General features: G+C 35.7%; 1 long non-coding RNA gene across 1 annotated transcript in view; it reads left to right on the top strand.

Moving 5' to 3' along the window:
• The first annotated feature begins 273 nt into the window (after positions 1–273).
• The window catches only part of LOC116500410, a 94,370-nt gene continuing 75,744 nt past the window's right edge, over positions 274–18,899 (top strand). The window contains exon 1 of the long non-coding RNA XR_004254306.1: positions 274–304. This is a non-coding gene — a long non-coding RNA (uncharacterized LOC116500410). The remainder of the gene's footprint in view (positions 305–18,899) is intronic.

Raw genomic sequence — 18,899 nt, forward strand, 5'->3', positions numbered from 1 at the left:
CTGGTGGAATGCTGTGTTTTGGCTTAGGATGAGAAGAGTGCTGATAACACCCCGATGTTTTAATTGTTGCAGAGCAGTGCTTATACCAAGCCAAGGACATCTCAGCTTTTTGCTCTGTCCTGCCAACAGGCAGGCTGGGGGTGCAGTAAGAGCTGGGAGGGGACAGACCCAGGACAGGTGACCCAAACTAGCCAAAGGGGTATTCCATACCATCTGACGTCATGCTAAACAATATATAGGGGTGGCTAGCCGGGGGGAGGGGGCCGGACTGCTCGGGGTTAAGCTGGGCATCGGTCAGCGGGTGGTGAGCAATTGCATTGTGCATCACTTGCTTGTACATATTATTATTACTTTCCTATTATCACCATTGTAACATTATTATTATTATTGTTATTATTATTTTGTTATTATTATTTTCCTGTCTTATTAAACTGTCTTTATCTCAACTCACGGGCTTCACTTTCCATTTCTCTCCCCCGTCCCAGAGAGGGAGGGGGGAGGGTGAGCGAACGGCTGCGTGGTGTTTAGCTGCCAGCCGGGTTAAACCACGACAGCCAGAGAGAAGAGAGGGAATTCACTAGATGAGGGCAGTCAACACCTACCAGAGAAATTGGAAAAAATCTTCAATCCTTGGGCTGAGCAGAGCACTGAACCTGGGTTTTTCTCCCTTATAAGAGCTATAACTGTAAAGTTACTGTATAAAAAATGGTCAGCACCATAGCCACTATGAGATATTGTTTTTTATTAGGAAAGTGTCAGTAGCTGCAGTGTTTTGTGCTGAACTCAATGCTGGCAGCATAAGTCAAATGCTGCCTAAAGGAAAACTCCTTGAGACTTTACATACAGGAGTTCCTAGCTTGTGGTTTCCAAATATGTTTAGATTTAAAAAGAGGGACCATTGACAAAGACTGGAGGGGGGGGATATTTTGCACATGTATGATGACATCATTATCAGGGTTATCACAAGTGATAAGGTGAGCACATACAGTTTAGGCCATGCAAGAAAGCTCTAGATTGTATTCTTGAATTCTTCATTAGACACTAATATTCCACTGAGCATTAGGAGTGTAGTCTTCCAGTAGAGAAAGACTGTAGTCAGTCTTTCTTTAGGAACTTGATTCCTAGATCAAATTTTGATGCCTTCATCGAAGTTGTTACACAAATACATTTCAGGGTCAGAGTTATTCTAATTTTGGGGTTATTCCAAATTTCCCCACCTTATTTTTTTTTTTTATATATATGGTTTACATTTGATGAAAAGTTGTTATTGAGCTTTATTAGGCTGTTTAACCAGTTCTGCAGTCCAGGAATTATTAATTCTCATTTGAGAAAAGGAAAAGAGTTTGCACCAGTCTCTTCTGTCTCTTTTTAAGCTGTCAAATAATTTTAAGAGTCAAAATTTCATGTGGAAGAGATGACTCCAACCTAACTATTACAATTCATTTTAGGCAACAGTAATAAAGTTATGGCTTATTTTACCTCTAAGCATCAGACCAATTCTACTAACATAGGACTCTCTAAACAATGTGTTTAAAATTGTGTGAAGTGTTTTCCTGGATCAGATGTTCTACACCATGCGGGACTGGCACAATACAAGAGATAACATCAATTCCTGGGTTTTAAAAGAGAGATTGCAATCACATGTGTGTGTGATGCTTCTGCAAAAACTAGACAATAGCAAATAGTAAAAGTATTTATAATTTAAATTACAACAAATCACAGGAAAATGTGTTTGAATGAAAAGAGATTTGACTGAAAACAGAGAAAGAAAGAGAGAAGGAAGGAAGGAAGGAAGGAAGGAAGGAAGGAAGGAAGGAAGGAAGGAAGGAAGGAAGGAAGGAAGGAAGGAAGGAAGGAAGGAAAGAAGGAATGTGCCCTGCAGATATTTCATTTGCTTTAGTCTTCATCATTGTAACTATTATTTACAGAATTAAAAACAAAACAACAACAAAAACAAAAACACAACTATCACCACCACCAACAACAAACAAACAAAAAAACCTGAACCTTCTAAATAAAGTGAGATTTTTTTGAGTCACCATCAAGGAATATGAATGATCTTACGTCATCAGTCAGGACACGTTTTATCAATTAATAGTGTTGCCTCGTAACCCATATCTGTGCCAATGCCTCATGTCACACTTCAGTCAAATGAAACTTTAGTAGACCTAATCATAGTACAGGAATCCTGGGGTGATTGTTGGCAGAAGATAGATACTTGTTTGGACTTCTTGTGTTGAAAGTGTACCTCCTATTTTAGACACTATATTCCTCCACTATACCCCTTTTTGTTAGGATTTAGCTTAAATTATTATATATATAAATAAAACCGATGAATTTATTTTTTAACCTGTATGATTTTGTTTTAAAGGAACTTACAATTCTGAAAAATAAATAAATAAGTATATATATATGGTGAAAAAAATAGATTTGTTGCTAAACACTTTTCTGCTAAACATTATTGGAATGAATAACATTATTTTCAGTCTTTCCAAGGACTTGTTAATTCACAACATGTTCTAAAAATACTGTGTGCCTCTGAGATTCCAGTTTTTCTATTTTAGATAAGCATATGCTAAGTCTATTAAAAGATCTGAGAGGAAGAAATCATTTTTGTGATAAGTGCTTTTGCTCTAAGTTCAATTTAATTCTGCTGTGAGATTAAGATCATGCTAGGGTAAGTGAAGTGACTAAGTTGAGTGTGTTTTAGTTACCAGAAATTTGTGATATAAAAGTATTAATTAATTATTGATTGGCTCTATTTTTTTGTCCTTATTATCTTGTCAAGTACATGTAATAATTTATTATGAAACATCCACACTGGAACCACTTGAACTTTTACTATATAGTATCTGCTGATGAGTCAATAGTTTGTGTGATCTTTCTGTAAATACTCGAGTTATTTTTTCTCTCAATATGTGTGCTTTGGGAAAGGTCTAACACTGGAAAAAAAAGAAAAAACAACAACAACACACTATTATTCAGTTATCTTTCAGGATATACTAGGAAGTTAATATAGATAAAACACAGAGACACATAGATATAACATCGCATTACAATATTGGCCACCTGAAGTACTCAGAAATGAAGGCACAGAAAAGAAGTTTGATTTTCATAAACATGGATGGCATGTGAATTCTGACAAAGTTACTGGACAGTGCACATACTTGGCATAAAAGAAAATGTTGTACAAAACAAAGCAGTGTAGTACAGGCATCTTAGCCAAAATTGTGTGCCATTTTCATCATTCTGAAGATTAAAAGGGAAAAGGGAGAATAAATAGTATGTTCCATCCATTTGTTGCCTCCACTCATAAGTAAAGGCCACTTTGAAACTTGAGGGCTTCATTTCAGTGCTTCTAAGACTGAATGAAATAATCAAATTGCTATTTGTGGTGGCAGAAGTTTGGAAAGGGCTATTTCCCTACAAGATAGCTTCAGGTAGATTTAATAAAATCAACAACTTGTGTTTAAACTATGTTCTGTGGGATGAAACACGAACCCCTGACTAATAAACAGCTCCAGCAAATTATCCTCTTCTTAATTCTCAGAATCAGCAGTGTTTGAGCATGCCTAAATGTGACGTGACCAGAATTTAGATTTTTTTTTTTTTTGGTCTAGTATATATGAAAGTGTATTAGGAAAGAATTCCTTTCTTGGGCAAAATCCTCATTTTGCCTCTTCTTTGACTGTTAGCCTTTCTTGTCTGTCACTATAGCATTTTGTCAGCTGATGGATGATGATTCAGTTATGCCTGCACAAAAAGAGAACATGTTCCACAACATAATCAAATCAGGGTGGAAATAATCCTCAACTTTTATCTAAGATCAAAGAACACTGGTTGAGTGTTTGATAATGCAGTTTCCAGTTAATATGCTGGTCAGTATTATATTCAATGAAAAGATAACTGGGGCTTCAATTCATGTTCCAGCAGCAGGTTGTATGGAGAGAAAATATATATCCACCTAAAATGTTGTCTTTTGTGAAAGAGGCCTGGAGAGACACAGTTAAGGAACCTGAATGATGTTAGAAATGTTCTGTACTTAATACCTATTATATCAAGGGATTTCTTGGATTTTGAAATTAATTTAGTCTAACATGAAATTGTAAAAGATTGATTTGATTGGATATCTTTTAAATTTAACTCTTCACTAAATAATGTGTGAATCTGAAATAATTGTAAAATTCAAGTATGCTTGCTTTTTTAATTCATTCTCCTAAGCTTAGCTCAGTAAGGCGATTTTCCTCTTTGTTTATACTTGATGAAATATAAATATATACAGGAACAATTTGGAACAGATACATTCCCTTTTTATGCTTTGATGAGTTCAGTCGGAATTCTGGGATCATAGAGAAGAATTCACAATGTCACAAATTTGCTTTCCATTACTTAGAGCAAGCTTATAAATAAATAAATAATCTTTGTATCATAATGGGAATAATAGAGTATATATATTTAAGTTATGATCATATTATATACATATATATTTATATTTTATATTTGTATATATGAACAGAAACATGCACCTCTGTGAATATATTTAAAAGTTAGTAAACACGACTAGTAATTTAAAACCACTGTTATGTAATAGTTAGGAGACTAGGAAGAAATAGGGTAGAGCTGTAGTAAAATATAGTGGTTTCTAGAAAGTTACATCTTTGTTTTGCTGTTTTTTTTGTTGTTGTTGTTGTTGTTGTTTTTAATTAGAGAAGAAACAGTATGGTGTATAAATTAAAGCAGAGCTGTTCACAACAAACATTAACTGCTTCTATGTAGTCAGTGCTGCACTGCAGGCAGGATAGCCCTTTGAAAATTATTTACACTCAATTTGTTTTTAGACTGCTCTCTGACTATGTATAATCCCAGTGTCTGTTTTTTCTGTAGCTAGTGCTTTAATCTAGCTCTGATTATAATTATACTTGTTAGAGATTTCACAGCTGGTCATTTTTCCGCTTCCATTAGACTGTAATTGCCTATTCCTGTATGATACATTAAGACAGAATAGCTCTGATTACCGGTAAAATACCTGTAGTTTGAAAATCACAGTTGAAGTGTAACACTAATTATGGTACATCATATGTGGTCTAAATCCTACTGTTAGGAATTATTTCTAACTTTTGTTTTACTGAAGTAAAAATTCAAAGCTTTTCAAATAACGTACAGCAATCACTTTGCTTGGCAATACATATCAGAGTTACAGAATGCTTCTGGAAAGAATGGCGCATTTGAATCAAGCTTTTTACCTTAACCTTACAAAATCTTTTCATAATGCTTTTCTTTGGTACTTGATTTGACCTGTTGTGCTGACATTGCAGTTTGAGGACTGATAGAAATGTCCATATTATGGATTGTGATCAGCGTAAATGGGTTTTAATCTTTCTAACTAGTTAATTAATTTACTAATTATATGAGCTAGGATTTCTCACTTTGTAAACATACATACTATCATTTAAAAGAAAAACAAGCATGGATATAATGTAATTACTACAGATACAGAACAAAGAAATGTTTTTCATTAATTATTCTGCCTGAAAAAATCATGTGATTGGATCCTGTAACCCAATGGTTCACTTTTTGGTTAAAAAAATAAGCTAAAACAAAATAAAATAAAATCAGTACTGTAGAGTTAGAACCTCTGTGAGTTCCTCAGAAAACTTAGAAACCTATCTGCTTGGATTCTGAAATGATCTCCTGCATTTAGGTGATGTAGTAGATGAAAATCTTCAAAATAATTGAGTAAATCCTCAGGTACAAAGGGATATGGTACCTTTTGGGTCTCTGGATATGTTACATTCTTTAAGCATTCTAAATGTGAACTAGAAGATAGCCTGAGTGCTCAGAGTTATGTCCACCAACACCACAGCCCATTCCAGCCAATGTTTTTATGATTCTGCTTCTCCATGGAATTTTACAGCCTGTGACCTAGTACCTCTTTCTGATGGGACTTTATGGCATGGGCCAGTAATTCCTCTATGGAGTTACATTTGATCAATTACATGCTGTAATGAAGTTTTTCATGGCATAATCTTGAGCACAAGTTCATTTTGTATTATTCAGCATTTTCCTTTGAAATAACATTGCACTGAAATTCCAAAGTGGCATTATTATCTCTTCAGCTAATTTAGCAAAAAAATCATTAGTGTTTTTAGTGAATAAAAATTTTACTTGACTTTTTTTTTTCCCCCTCATGGGATTGTATTTATTACATGGGAGTAGTCAACAATCTTTTATTCATATGTAACAATTAAAAATGGTCTTACTCATAAATGGTAAAGCAGTTTCATGGTTGTTGTTGTTTTTTTTTTTCTGAATTTATAAACACAAAGTATTAGTTTTACAAATTCTGTTAACCCTCATCTCTCTTTCTTTGCCTAAAAAGTCTAAAAAAATCAGATTTCCTTTAAAGTATAAGAAATAATGTTTGCTCATTTAAAATTTGATCCTGGAATTTATTATCCTCATCCAGAAAAGCATCTGAAAGCCTGAATTCCTGTTGCATGTTACTTCTCTGCATGAAGACTTGAAATTTCCCAAACTGAATCTTCCTACCTATGCATTTAAGTTTGTTATATATTTATTGTGAAGAGCTGTTTGTAGGTTTTCTTGCCAAGTTTAATGTTCACTTGTAAAGCTTCAAATTCTGTTCCTTCAAGTGTCAAGATCTTGCTGCTGCTTTGATTGATTGATTCTTTTTGAAATATATACGTAGGAGTAGGTGATATCCTTCTTGTGATATCTGTTCTTTTCTTCACATTTCTCCATTTTTTGAAGAAACTTTTGAATAAATATCTCTTTCTTTAACCTGTACTTGAAACCATTGTTGTTTCCTCTTCTTTGATATAAAAGGGTGTCAGATTTTCTGATAAGGTTTTTCTGGAAGTATTTTTAGAGAAGTTGACACTATTAGTTTTGAGCCTTCTTAGAAGACATTGGTCTTATACAATCAGAAGAACGACTGTATTGCATCAGAACAGAGTTCCAGGTAGTCCAGTAGTTTCTTTGTGATGGTTGACATTAGTAGATGTTTAGAAAAATGGCTACAGAATAGTTTAGTGTATTTATACACTGTAAATTCTACTTAAATGCTAGTTTGTATGTGAATTTGCACAATAAAGGCAGCCTAGATGCCTATGTTGTTTTTTTTTTGTTTTTTTTTTCTCGCAAAGGTCATAGTTTGCTGCAAAGGAAAGTTTACTGCAGCCTAGTTGGCAGATGACAAGCATCCTGAAGTTGTGTTGTTTTCAAGAGGTTTTAAAAAAATTACCTATATTTAAAGCAAAAGTTACTTATTTAAGCATTTAAAAATGCATTGCATCCAATAAATTCCCCTAAATATCTCTAGTAGCTTTACATATCTGTACTTTGGTAAAATCAGGATCCCTTTTGGAGACTTTTATCAGAGGTGTTTACATGTAGGGCCAAATCCAAATCCTTTTTAACAAAAAATTACATTGCATTTTTTATGTGTGTGATGTTATAACACCTAGGGACACACAAAAAAAAAAAAAAAAAAAAAAAAAAAAAAAAAAAAAAGTGTCCAAACCCATAAATAGCTTTGCATTGATAAAGGAAATAACATCACTGCATTTCTTCTATTGACTCTTTTTATAGTGGGGATGTTTGTTCAGTGTTTAGCTTACAACAATATTGCTTATACTCAATACTGATCTGTTAAAAGCTTCCTAATTATTTCAGAATTACTTTGGAGGAAAACGTAGGGGAAACAAATGTGACCATTTATGAGCAATAGAAAGAGATAATGTGTTTTGAATTCGCCTTCCAATACAAACAGCTGTTTGTACCATAATGCTAGTACTGACACCAGATTTAGTACCACCATCCATTGTAGTTACCAGAACTGAGAAATAACTGCAATATGTAAAAGATTAAATTTCTCATTCCTTAGAGCAAACAGGACATATTAATAGGTCAATAGGTCTGCTAATAATGCTTTCTGATGAGACTGTATTCCTCTTAAAAATTTGAGCTTAAAATTACAGAGTTCATTAGAATTGCTAAATATGATTATACATATGCTAAACACATAACTCTCAACCACTCTGAGCTAAAAACGGAGAGGCCAAACTGTAAAGCAGTTTAGCTTAAATCTAGTTTAATTATACCACTTAATGTCAGATCTCCCAATGAAGAGAATGCATGGATAATATACTTGAAATAATGTGAGATTCATAGATTAATCACACCTGATATTTTTACCTTTGTTTTTATACCTCTCTTTAATAATTTACAGTCTTAAACTGGAACAACATAAAGATTTTGGTTGGCTGATATGTGATAAACTATGTCAGCTGCTGAGATGCTGAGATGTTTTCAGGATAAATAAGTATTTCCTTTTTATAGTCACCTATGGTCTCTTGAATTATGTTTCTTTCATCAAATGCCAAGACATTAGGACAGTGTTCTGTGTATAACCCTTTGATGTCAACAGCTTTGGTGCTGGGGTATTAATGGCTTAGTGACAAGCAAGAGAACACAGAGGCATTTAGCATTAAAAGTATATTTTCAAAAAATAAAAACAAAAAACAACAACCAAACCAATGGAACAAATAAACAAACAAACAAAAAACAAACTGAACCAAACAACCAAACAACCAAACAACAACTAATCACAATAAAAAACCCACTACCCTACCCAACCATGTGTACTAGATTATATTGTTTCTATTTGGTACCTTTAACCTTTTTTTTTTTTTTCCTTGGTGAAGAGATTTTAGTAGTGATTCTGGCTTATCTAAGAATTACATTTTGCTTTGATGAGACTTTTTTTTTTTTTTCTTGGAGACTTCAATACAATTTAAAGATTCCCAAAATGACCTACCTAGGGTGTCGTGGTTCCGCTCGAGTGGGCAGCCGAGCTCCACCACAGCCGCTCTCTCACTCCCCCTCCTCAAAGAGGAATGGGGAGAAAATATGTGAAAAGGGCTCAAGGATTGAGATAAGGACGAGAAAATCACGCAATAATTATTGTAACGGGCAAAACAGACTCGGCATAAGGAGATAGTAAGATTTATTGCCTACAACTAACAAGCGAGAGAAGTGAGAAAACAAAGGAAAAAAAAAACAAAAGCACCTTCCCCCCCATCCACCCTCTTCCACCTCCTCCCCCCGAGCGGCGCAGGGGAACGGGGAATGGGGGTTATGGTCAGTCTACAGCACTTCTTCTCTGCCGCTCCTTCTCGGTCACTCTCGTCCCCTGTGCTGTGGGGTCCCACCCACGGGATGCAGTCCTTGATGAACTGATCCGGCGTGGGCTTCCCACAGGCAGCAGCTCTTCCAGAACTGCTCCAGATATGGGTCCGTACCACGGGGTCCATCCCTCAGGAGAAAACTGCTCCAACCTGGCTCCCCTACGGGCAGCAGCTCCTGCCAGGTCACCTGCTCCTGCGTGGGCTCCTCTCCACGGGCTACAGGTCCGGCCCGGAATCTGCTCCGGCAGGGGTCTTCCACAGGCGGCAGCCTCCGTCGGTGCAGGGCCACCTGCTCCACCGTGGTCTCCTCCACGGGCTGCAGCGTGGAACCCTGCTCCACCGTGGTACTCCATGGGCTGCAGGGGGACATCCTGCTTCACCATGGTCCTCACCACAGGCCGCAGGGGACTTCTGCTCCGGCGCCTGGAGCACCTCTCCCCCTCCTTCTACACTGACCTTGGTGCAAGGCTGTTCTCCCACTCCCTTGACTCTCCCGGCTGCTGTGTGGCGCAGCGTTTTTTCCCTGTCTTAAATATGCTCTCACAGAGGCGCAAAACAACATCGCTTATTGGCTCGGATCTGGAAAACAATGGGGCCCTTCCGAAACATGGGGCAGCTTCTAGATCTTTCTCACAGAAAACACCCCTATGGCTCCCTGCTACCAAAACCTTGCCACGTAAACCCACTACATAGGGATATATAGTAGTAGCAGTATATTGGTGACATCTTTGATGAGTATATTGGTGAATCTTTCTGATAAGCAGGATGTGACCTTTTAATGTTTCCACAAGTAAACTATGATAATTTAAAGCCAGGGAAAATTTTTCCAGAGCCTGTAAAAGTTGATAACTAAAGATCAGCTTTGAAAAAACTAGAGAAGTCATTCAAATTCTAAAAGTTTTGGAGCCAAAGGAAGGGGAAGGGGAAAAGGAGGTGGGGAAGGGGAAGTGGAAGGGGAAGGGGAAGGGGTGAATAAAAAACTAAGTTGATGGCAAATTCAAATATCTAACACAGTCACATATTAAGGGAGTGTTTGGTAATGACAGACCATTGGAGGTCAAAGGAAATAAAAATGAGTGAACAAAAGGAGAGTTTGATGAAGACTGTCCCACAAACATAGCTCTTTTTTAATCTAAGCCTTAAAATCTTAAAATATCTGCCTAACAATTGATATACCAAGAGCTACACGAATGTCTTCATGTGTCTTTGATGTCTGGCCCAGAAGACAAGTATTCTCTGGCAGTCACTGGTGCTCTTTTTAAGTCTCAGTATACTGCCACTGCTATAGAAAGAGATGATAGAGAAGTTACCTACAAAGTTCACTACATTATGAATCTTCCAGACAGCTCTAAAGCAACATTATTTTGGCAAGGCAGAAAGAAAACTGCTTAGTACAAGCCACATTGTGGTTCAGTATTTTTATTCTGCAATTTTTATAAAGCACTGAGTTTTGGCTTATACCTGTCTTCATGAAAGTTCTGAATGGGATTGAATTTAAGCCATTGCTGAACTCTTCCAGAAATACTGCACTTTTCGTTTCTTGCCTAAAATGAGTGGAATGTGACTTGTTCTGTGTTGCAGAATGCCTTTTTCCTTTTTTATAGGTATACGAGATTTAAAGCATTTTTATGTAAAAAACATGAGTAATTTTGCTGACCATTTCAATGTGTTTTGTGAACATATTGTGAAGATTCTGCACAGAAACACATTTCTTTACTCTTGGGAAAGTTTGAAAGGTTATTAATATTTAATGGCAAGTTTCCTATAATTTGTTCCAAATGAGGGAACAGATTTGAATACAGGGAAAAGCAGAGGTGAAGAGAAAATTTCTGGCAAGCATGCTTGGTTTATGGCTTAAGAATGTCCTTTGTACCACTAATTCAAACTTTTGTCTTTGAGAGTTATAAAACTCTGCTCCTAAAAAAAAAAAACAAAACCTGCAGAACAAAAATGTGCTAAGCCTGGTGTTGTCATGAGGAAAGAATTATGTTCATAGCTCTCAATAGCTGAGAGGTACTGTTAACTAACCAGTAGACTTGGATTTGCATAATATTGTAAGACAATGACAGTATTATGTAAATTTGTGCAGTGCAATGAGCTACTAACATAGAGCTATTATCAAAATAGCTGGTTAAACTTTATCCATAGAGCCTACCTCATCCTGAATAATAAGGGCAAGTTAATTAAATATCAGTAAAGAATATTAATAGGGAGAGCTGTCTTTAAGATACAGAATAGGACAGATGACAAGACAGTAAGGTGAAAGCTTATTTCTCCTATTTTACAAATAGGTTCTAGAGAGAAGTAGTTAACACAAAAGGTAAGTATATAATTGAAGTATAGAAATGGGAAGCGGCAGAAGGTACAGCAGAATTCCAATGTACCTGGACATTGCTCTCCTGTGCTTGTGTGCTTGTGTGATAACAGCCAGCTTGGCTCCAATTCTCTTACTGTATATTTTAGCCCAGTGTTTTTTGTTTGTTTGTTTGTTTGTTTTCTTCACTGCTAAATGAAAGGTAAATGCCTTTCAAAAATGGTGGGAGATCAGGCAAAATTTTAAAACCTTTACCAGAGCTGTAAAAAATAAACAAACAAACAAACAAAAACAAAACAAACAAACAAACAAACAAACAATGAACAACATATTCATCATAAGGCAGGAACACACCTATTTTTAATTTATTTTTAAGCTTTTTGTGTTGAAGAGCCAGTTCTGAAACACTGTCAAGTTACAAATACCAAATAGAAGTTACTAAAGCAGAATGAGACAAGGACTATTTAGTTTCTCCTTCATCTATGCATGAAATAGCTCTGCTTCTTATGTTACTAATATGAATAAGTCTCACATCATTGGGACTGAGTTGCTGCAACTTTACTCCATTGTATGATGACCACTGAGCAGTTTCAGAGGAAGCAAGTAGACTCCTGGAGGCTAAGGAGACTTACTGCTGAGTCTGAAGACTGTAGGTAGAGTGTCTCAGTGTCAGACTTCTAAGATTACAATTTCTTGAAATATTCTAGATACAACAATTTTTATGTGTTCCTGTCACTGAAAAGCAAGTTGTGTTGGGCCTTTCAAGCTTTACTAGAAATCATTGCTAGGTGTCAGCATTCCTAAATGATTTCGGTTTTATTAAAAATTTATTCTTAATACAGTAATTCCAATCCATATTAAAAGCCTCTACTTCATTATGCACAGGGCTACATCTTTATACTAAATACAAAGATTAAATAAACAGGCAAACAAACAAAAATTGTTCTTGTCACAGGACTCTGGGAGCAGGAGCTCTAAAAAACAGATATGACAACACTATCACATGATTTTCCAGCTGCCTGGCAAAGACAGATCCTTATCAAAGCTTTGCTGGTTTTCTTGTATGTCATTTTTTTTTTTTTTTCAGCATGGCTCTCTGTTATCTTATTTTTTTTCTGAAAAATATGAGGAAATTTGTAGAGTCTGATTTACATGTAATTAAAATGACAATATAAATACAAAGCTGTTCCACTGATTTTTCATCAGAAAAAGGCTGGTTTCTGATATAATTTGCTTTTTAATTTTCCTCAGAAAACATGCCTTCATTATTGCATGAAGTGTGAATTATAACATTTTGTAAATTCTTGATTTCCGCCATACATATTTGGAGCTGAACTTAAAGTTTATAATAGAAGAAAAATATATCCTGAAAGTTAAACCCAAGTCTTTCCAGAGAGAAAAAAATACTTCTTAAGCCCCAACATGAAACAAGTTTAAAATATGTGGTTAAAATAGAAAATGATACTTAAATCAAATTAATCTGTTTTACTCTTGAAGAGAAGCCAGGACCCACTGATCTGACAGATTTTTTATAAAATGTGTTCAAAGATGGGGAAGAAGGACCAGAAGAAATGATCATCACTTCCCCCAGAACATGACAGGCCACAAAGTGAAAACAGGACAAGGAAAAAGCTGCAGTTCATGGCAGGGAAAGAGCGAGACATGCTGTGAAAATGTCAGAGGGGCTCAAAACTTGACTCCAGAACTAATAGTAGCTGAGGTCAAGCTACACTGAGCTAGAAAAGAGGCAGTAACGCCAGGGACTTCCTAAGCATTATGTTTTAGGAAGGAGTGGTAGCTGAACTGCAGAGAGTGAAAAGCTTTATGCAAGTCTTAAAAATAGAGAAGGAGAGACAAGAAAGAACAGGAAAGAAGAAAAATAGGAAATTTAAAAGGAAATAAACTTCTGCAACAGTCACCAGCTGCTTGGATGTTGTGAGAGAAAGCAAATTGGGCAGTAAAGTACTTTTACAACCCTGGCTTGGACAGTCTGGGAGCCAAACTATTCCTCTAGGATAATCTCTGACCCACCTTCTGCCTGCCAGGACAACCCTCCTAGACTCATTTTGTTGGCCCATTTGGAATAATGCCTCTCCTCTCAGCTCTGGCCCCACTTATTTCCAGCTGCCCCTGCCATGCTCCTGCATCCCTCACATATGAATGAACTGCCAACTGTGATTTTGGTGTGAGTTATAGGGACTACAGTCCTAGCAGATGTGTACTGGCAGACCGAGTAGCTGGCTTTTTAAGTTACAAATGTTTGCTTTCAATACATATATATATATATTTATAAATATACAAACACATGCACATACACATAAGGTATACATATAGTATACATACATACATACAGTATACATAAAGTATACATATAAAAGAACATAAGTCCAGGGAAAACTAAACCATTAGAAGTCTGGAAAGAGATGCAGACATTAGATGGGTACATAATCAAAGGCTGAATTGGCAATACATTGTGCTGTGTCTTCTGTGCATACCTTAGCTAAAGAAACTGCTTTGAACTGTTTTCCATTCCTCGTTGTAAATGTTCGTAGGTGTGTGTTTCTGCATTCCTAACACTTCCTGTTAGAAGATCTGTTGAGAAATGATGCCCCCAAGATAGTCTGCTTCTCTTCCTCCAGCATCTTTCCTCTCTTTTGTTGCCCTTCATGTCCTTCTCAGTTGTGTCGGCTATAGACCCACATTTGCTCTGTCTGGGTATTTTCATTCACTTATTGCATCAAGTTTTTTTATTTATCGATAGAAGAAATTAGAGAAACATACGATCTCTTTGATGGAGCTTGTAAATATACCTTTAGGAAGCAATGGCAGGAAAGAAACATGAAATTCATAAAGGAGCTGCAGTTCTTGGTTGCTGTGCCAATTTTTTGTTAGCTCACAGAAAATATTGACCTGTACAATGAGAATTCACCCAATTCATATTTCTAATTTTATCTTTCTGTTTGCCACTCTACAAATGTTGTGGATGTGCAGCAGAGGTATAGACACTGTCCAAGAAATCCTCTTCCACTGCTGCTAGTTTTCTGGCACAAGCTTCATTGTGATTTGAGTAAAACTTAAAGTGTGGTGAGATGGATCTAAAATGATATTTGTATGTTTAGCATACAAGACAGAAATGCAGAGGCATAGAGTCACTCTGGTATGCTACAAAATCAGTTTGTGTTTTGCAGACTGAATTCTGTAATGACAGACTCATTAAAAGTTCTTGCTGCCAAATGCTGTTTGCTTTCACCTTCAAAACTGTCTGCATTACTAATGATTAACTCCACATGGAAGTTATTCACATAAAGTATTGTTCCATGGCGCAGTGCTAGGCAAGGGAGAGAGGGAGTGCACACACTCAGCAAATGAATTCAGAAAGGGCCAGATTTAAATGCATTGCTTACAATCATTGGTATAATCAAAGTGTATGTGCTAGCATGGCCGAGTCTGGGTGAAGTCAGCCTTAGTAAGTCTTGACGGTAGGATTTACCTCTGCCAAGTTAGCTCAGCTAACTAAGCACTGCAAGCCTAAATGGTTATTATTTTCAAGATCGTTATCAGAACTATGGCTTTTTTTGTTTTCTGTTTTGAGACTTTCTTGACCCCATCAATGCTTAACTTCATGTGCAGTACTGGTTATTTTAGTGCCAGCTATATCACTGTTACTAAGTGTTTCTAGTTGGTCAGATGGCTATTGTATAACTCTCCATCCTTCTGGGAGCAGTTCTGTCAGCAAATGTTGAATTCCCTATACGCTAAAGCTTTCTATGGCATGGCACTAGAATCTGTAGGAAATTTCCCAGTTATTCAAGGGTAGTTTCAGGGGAGAAGCACATGATAAAAGCCTTGTTCATGTGGTTACTGTAAAAATAACTGATGTATTTGTTATATTGTCAGCTTAACAGTTTTAAGTTTAACTCAAATGAACAGCCAAGGTAATCTGGAATTATGTAGCTACAGAAGGGATTCTATAGGTACATTGGTCAAGAAAGGCCAAAGGGTGTTCCCCCTCTAATAAATGGGAAGGGAGAACTGGAACAGACATGGGGAAGAGGGCACATGTCAGGATCTGGAGCATAAAAAAAATTGTAAATACCTTATTTCAATTTTAAGTGGAAATAATAATAATGAAAGAATAACATAAACACAACAAAATCACTACCAACAAAAAATTCAACCCATACCAGAAACGTCAGAGTATGTAAGGCCAAACTGTGCAGGTCTTCCAAACATGCAGGGCCACGTGTTGTTTGTTAGCATGCTGTAAAGTGCTACTTCCACTAAGTCTCATCTTTCTGTGATTTAATGTTTAAGATCTGATGTCTTTTTTTAAAAAAAAAACAAAACACTAAGATTGTGTCACTAAACAGACCTTTGGTTTGTCACCTAACCAGAAGCTAATGGAATTGCAGGAACTTTATTAAAAACAATTTATGAATACATTTTTTTTATTTTACTATATTTTTTAATTATTATTTGAAAATTCCTTGCAGCTGTTGAGACCCCTTTTATTTTGTTTTAAGATTTGTAAAATAATTCTTTTTGTCGCCCATGCATAAAACTTTTCATAAATCATTGTCATTCCCTCACTGTCATTCATTCCCTTCTGCTTGTCTACTCTACTTCCTTAATGAACCTTATCAGACCTGTCCTTATCAGATATTATTTACATGAATGAACAGGCCCCCAAGATGATTTATGTCTTATTTTCTGCTCATCAAAGATGGAAATGAACTGCATTGGTTAAAATGTCATTTAGTAATAGGTCAAATTTTATTCTTCCTCAGGCTTATTTTATTTAGTTTGCTTAGAAATAAATAAAAGTGCAAAATGCAGACTTTTTATATTTCAGAATATAAAGGCAAAAAGATGGTCATCAGATAAATTCCATGGTCTTGGGAAAACAAACAAACAAACAAATAAAAAATAAATAAGGTAAAATAGCAGTCAGTACCCAGATCTGAAGTGGAAAAGGCTTTCTTCAACTACATACCAGTATCTCAGTGAGTTACAGATATAAATACAATGAAATATGAAAAATATTTTCTGCTCAGTTCTTCCATACGAATGAAAGCTCACAGAGGGAAAAGCCATTAATATCATTGCATTATTTGTTTCAAATACATTAAATCATTGTAATCAAATATAATATTTAACTATTTGATGTTTCCAGTGTGCTGTATTTTCAGACATGATATTTTTGTTCCTTAGCAGTACTATAAAAGGAGCCTTCTTTAGGGTGTTTGAGAATATATTCTAGTCAGAATACAAGCATGCTTATGAGTGTGTGAAACACAAAACTTTTGGTAAAAGTTATTGCTAATATTCATTTCATTTCTTACACAATCATAAACGTTCCAGCACATAATTTTTACATTCAGCCAGTCACAATTTTATTCAATTCTTTATAGCAGGTGAATTGTTAATATTGCCAACAGGAGCGTTCAATATGTGAACCTAATAATCTCTACCCTGTTCATGGTCATCTTTCTATGCTGTATGCTGAAATAGCACATAAGAAAACCTTTTTCTTTATAAAAGCATTAGCTACAGGTACCTGTGTTAAGAACAACCCCAAATACCTAGTTCCTTCCTTAATGAAGTTTAACCAAATGCTTAGGTCCAGCATTTCCTCTCCCAAAGTCAGTCCATGCTAATGTTCTCATCTGCAGATTTGTTTCCCTCTGTGCAAAATTATTTAAGAAATTTTCATATTGGTTTGTCTTCCTTTACACTCATTTTTACTCTCTGTAATCAAGAACAACTACGTCTATACAAAATCTCCTTAAGACTCTATAGAAAGTGGTATGTGTCTTGGGATAGGCAGCCTCACCGGCTTATGGCTCAGCTGCTGGAGCTGTTCACCCTTATATGCAGACAGGCTTCAGTGGATATCACCCACAGCAAAATAAGATTTACTTCAATAATGGTGGATTTCGGCTTGTCATACAGTCATATTTCCAACCACACATGCCTCTGACTGACAAACAAGCAGATAGACACTGCCAAAAGTTGTTTGTAAATCATATCTGTTCTGTACAGTAAAGCTGTGTGCTTGCTACAGGCTGTGTTTTCCTTCTGTCTCTCCCAGCTCTTTTCCCTAGTATCAAATCAAATAAATGAAGCTGGCAAAACATGCGAGAGTAAAATTTACTCCATAAAAGAAATACAAAGACAAGGTTTTAGGTAATGAAAAGTGATAATTCTTCTGCTAATAATGATTTTACTTGACATTTCAATGATACTTTTCTTTTATTTACAGAGTATAACCTACTGAGAAAGAAATGATCTCCAAGTATTAGAATACACACAGTCTGAGTGCAAGAGTCTTAATACCTTAGTAATACCATCAGAAAAATTGGGAGCAGTTATGTTAATGCAGCTATCCTGCCTTCAGACCACAGGTTAAAAAGGCTTGGCCAGCTCAGAGTATAAACAGAAAAAGTTTAGGGTCATCTGGCCTTTTGCAGACAGAATGGCAGCACGTCTCATGAGACCTATTAGGGTTTAACTTCCATAAAACTGTCAGTCTTGGAGCACTGAAGGTTGTAGCAACAGTAATCCAGAATGAACTGAATCCATATACTCTAAGTAAAACTTTGGTCTCCAAAAATAAAAAAATAAAAAAAAAAAAAAAAAGGTATTTTTTTTTCTGTAAGTAGTTTTTGATGTATGTAGAATCTACTTTTTTCCTTTACTAATTTAAGGATGAATGAAACGTAAGGTTGCCATTTCAATCTTTTTTTCTTCTTCATACTATTATTTTTTATTCTACTATTTCCTTTCTTCTTTTTCTTTTCTTTCTTCTATTTTCTTTCTACTATTTTCTTTCTACTATTTGGTCTTCATACTATTTTTTTCTTCTTCATACTAAATACTACTAAAACAGAAACCATTTCAGAAAACAATCCAAATAAAACACTGTCTACCTGATTAACTTTCTCAGTAGGAAGACAAATTAAATAAATTTGTTCTTATTGTATGTTAAATTAGTTCTTATCTACTCAAAAAATCTGAAATAATGAATTTATGATTCAAAGTCCATTAAAACTAAAGATGTTCAGTTGATTTATTAGAGTTACAGGATTAAACTGAAATGTTATGTATGCTTCATCTAAAGCTCTTAATGTTTATGGTTAAAAATGATAAATAAGCATTTTGCAACAGGATACTTTTAATTTAGTTATTGATGGTGTCTCATAATCTTATTACAGATAGGTGGCTATGCTAGATGTTGCATCTAAATGTAGTAGTAACAGGTAGTCCCTGCCTTGATGGTCCCTAATGGAAATAAGAAAAGCAAGGAGTAGGAGAATGGAAAACTTAAATTCACGGCTTTATAGATAGGAAGATGAGATACAGAGAATGAGAAAGAA

This window comes from Aythya fuligula, chromosome Z (assembly GCF_009819795.1).
Source record: "Aythya fuligula isolate bAytFul2 chromosome Z, bAytFul2.pri, whole genome shotgun sequence".
NCBI lineage: Eukaryota > Metazoa > Chordata > Aves > Anseriformes > Anatidae > Aythya > Aythya fuligula.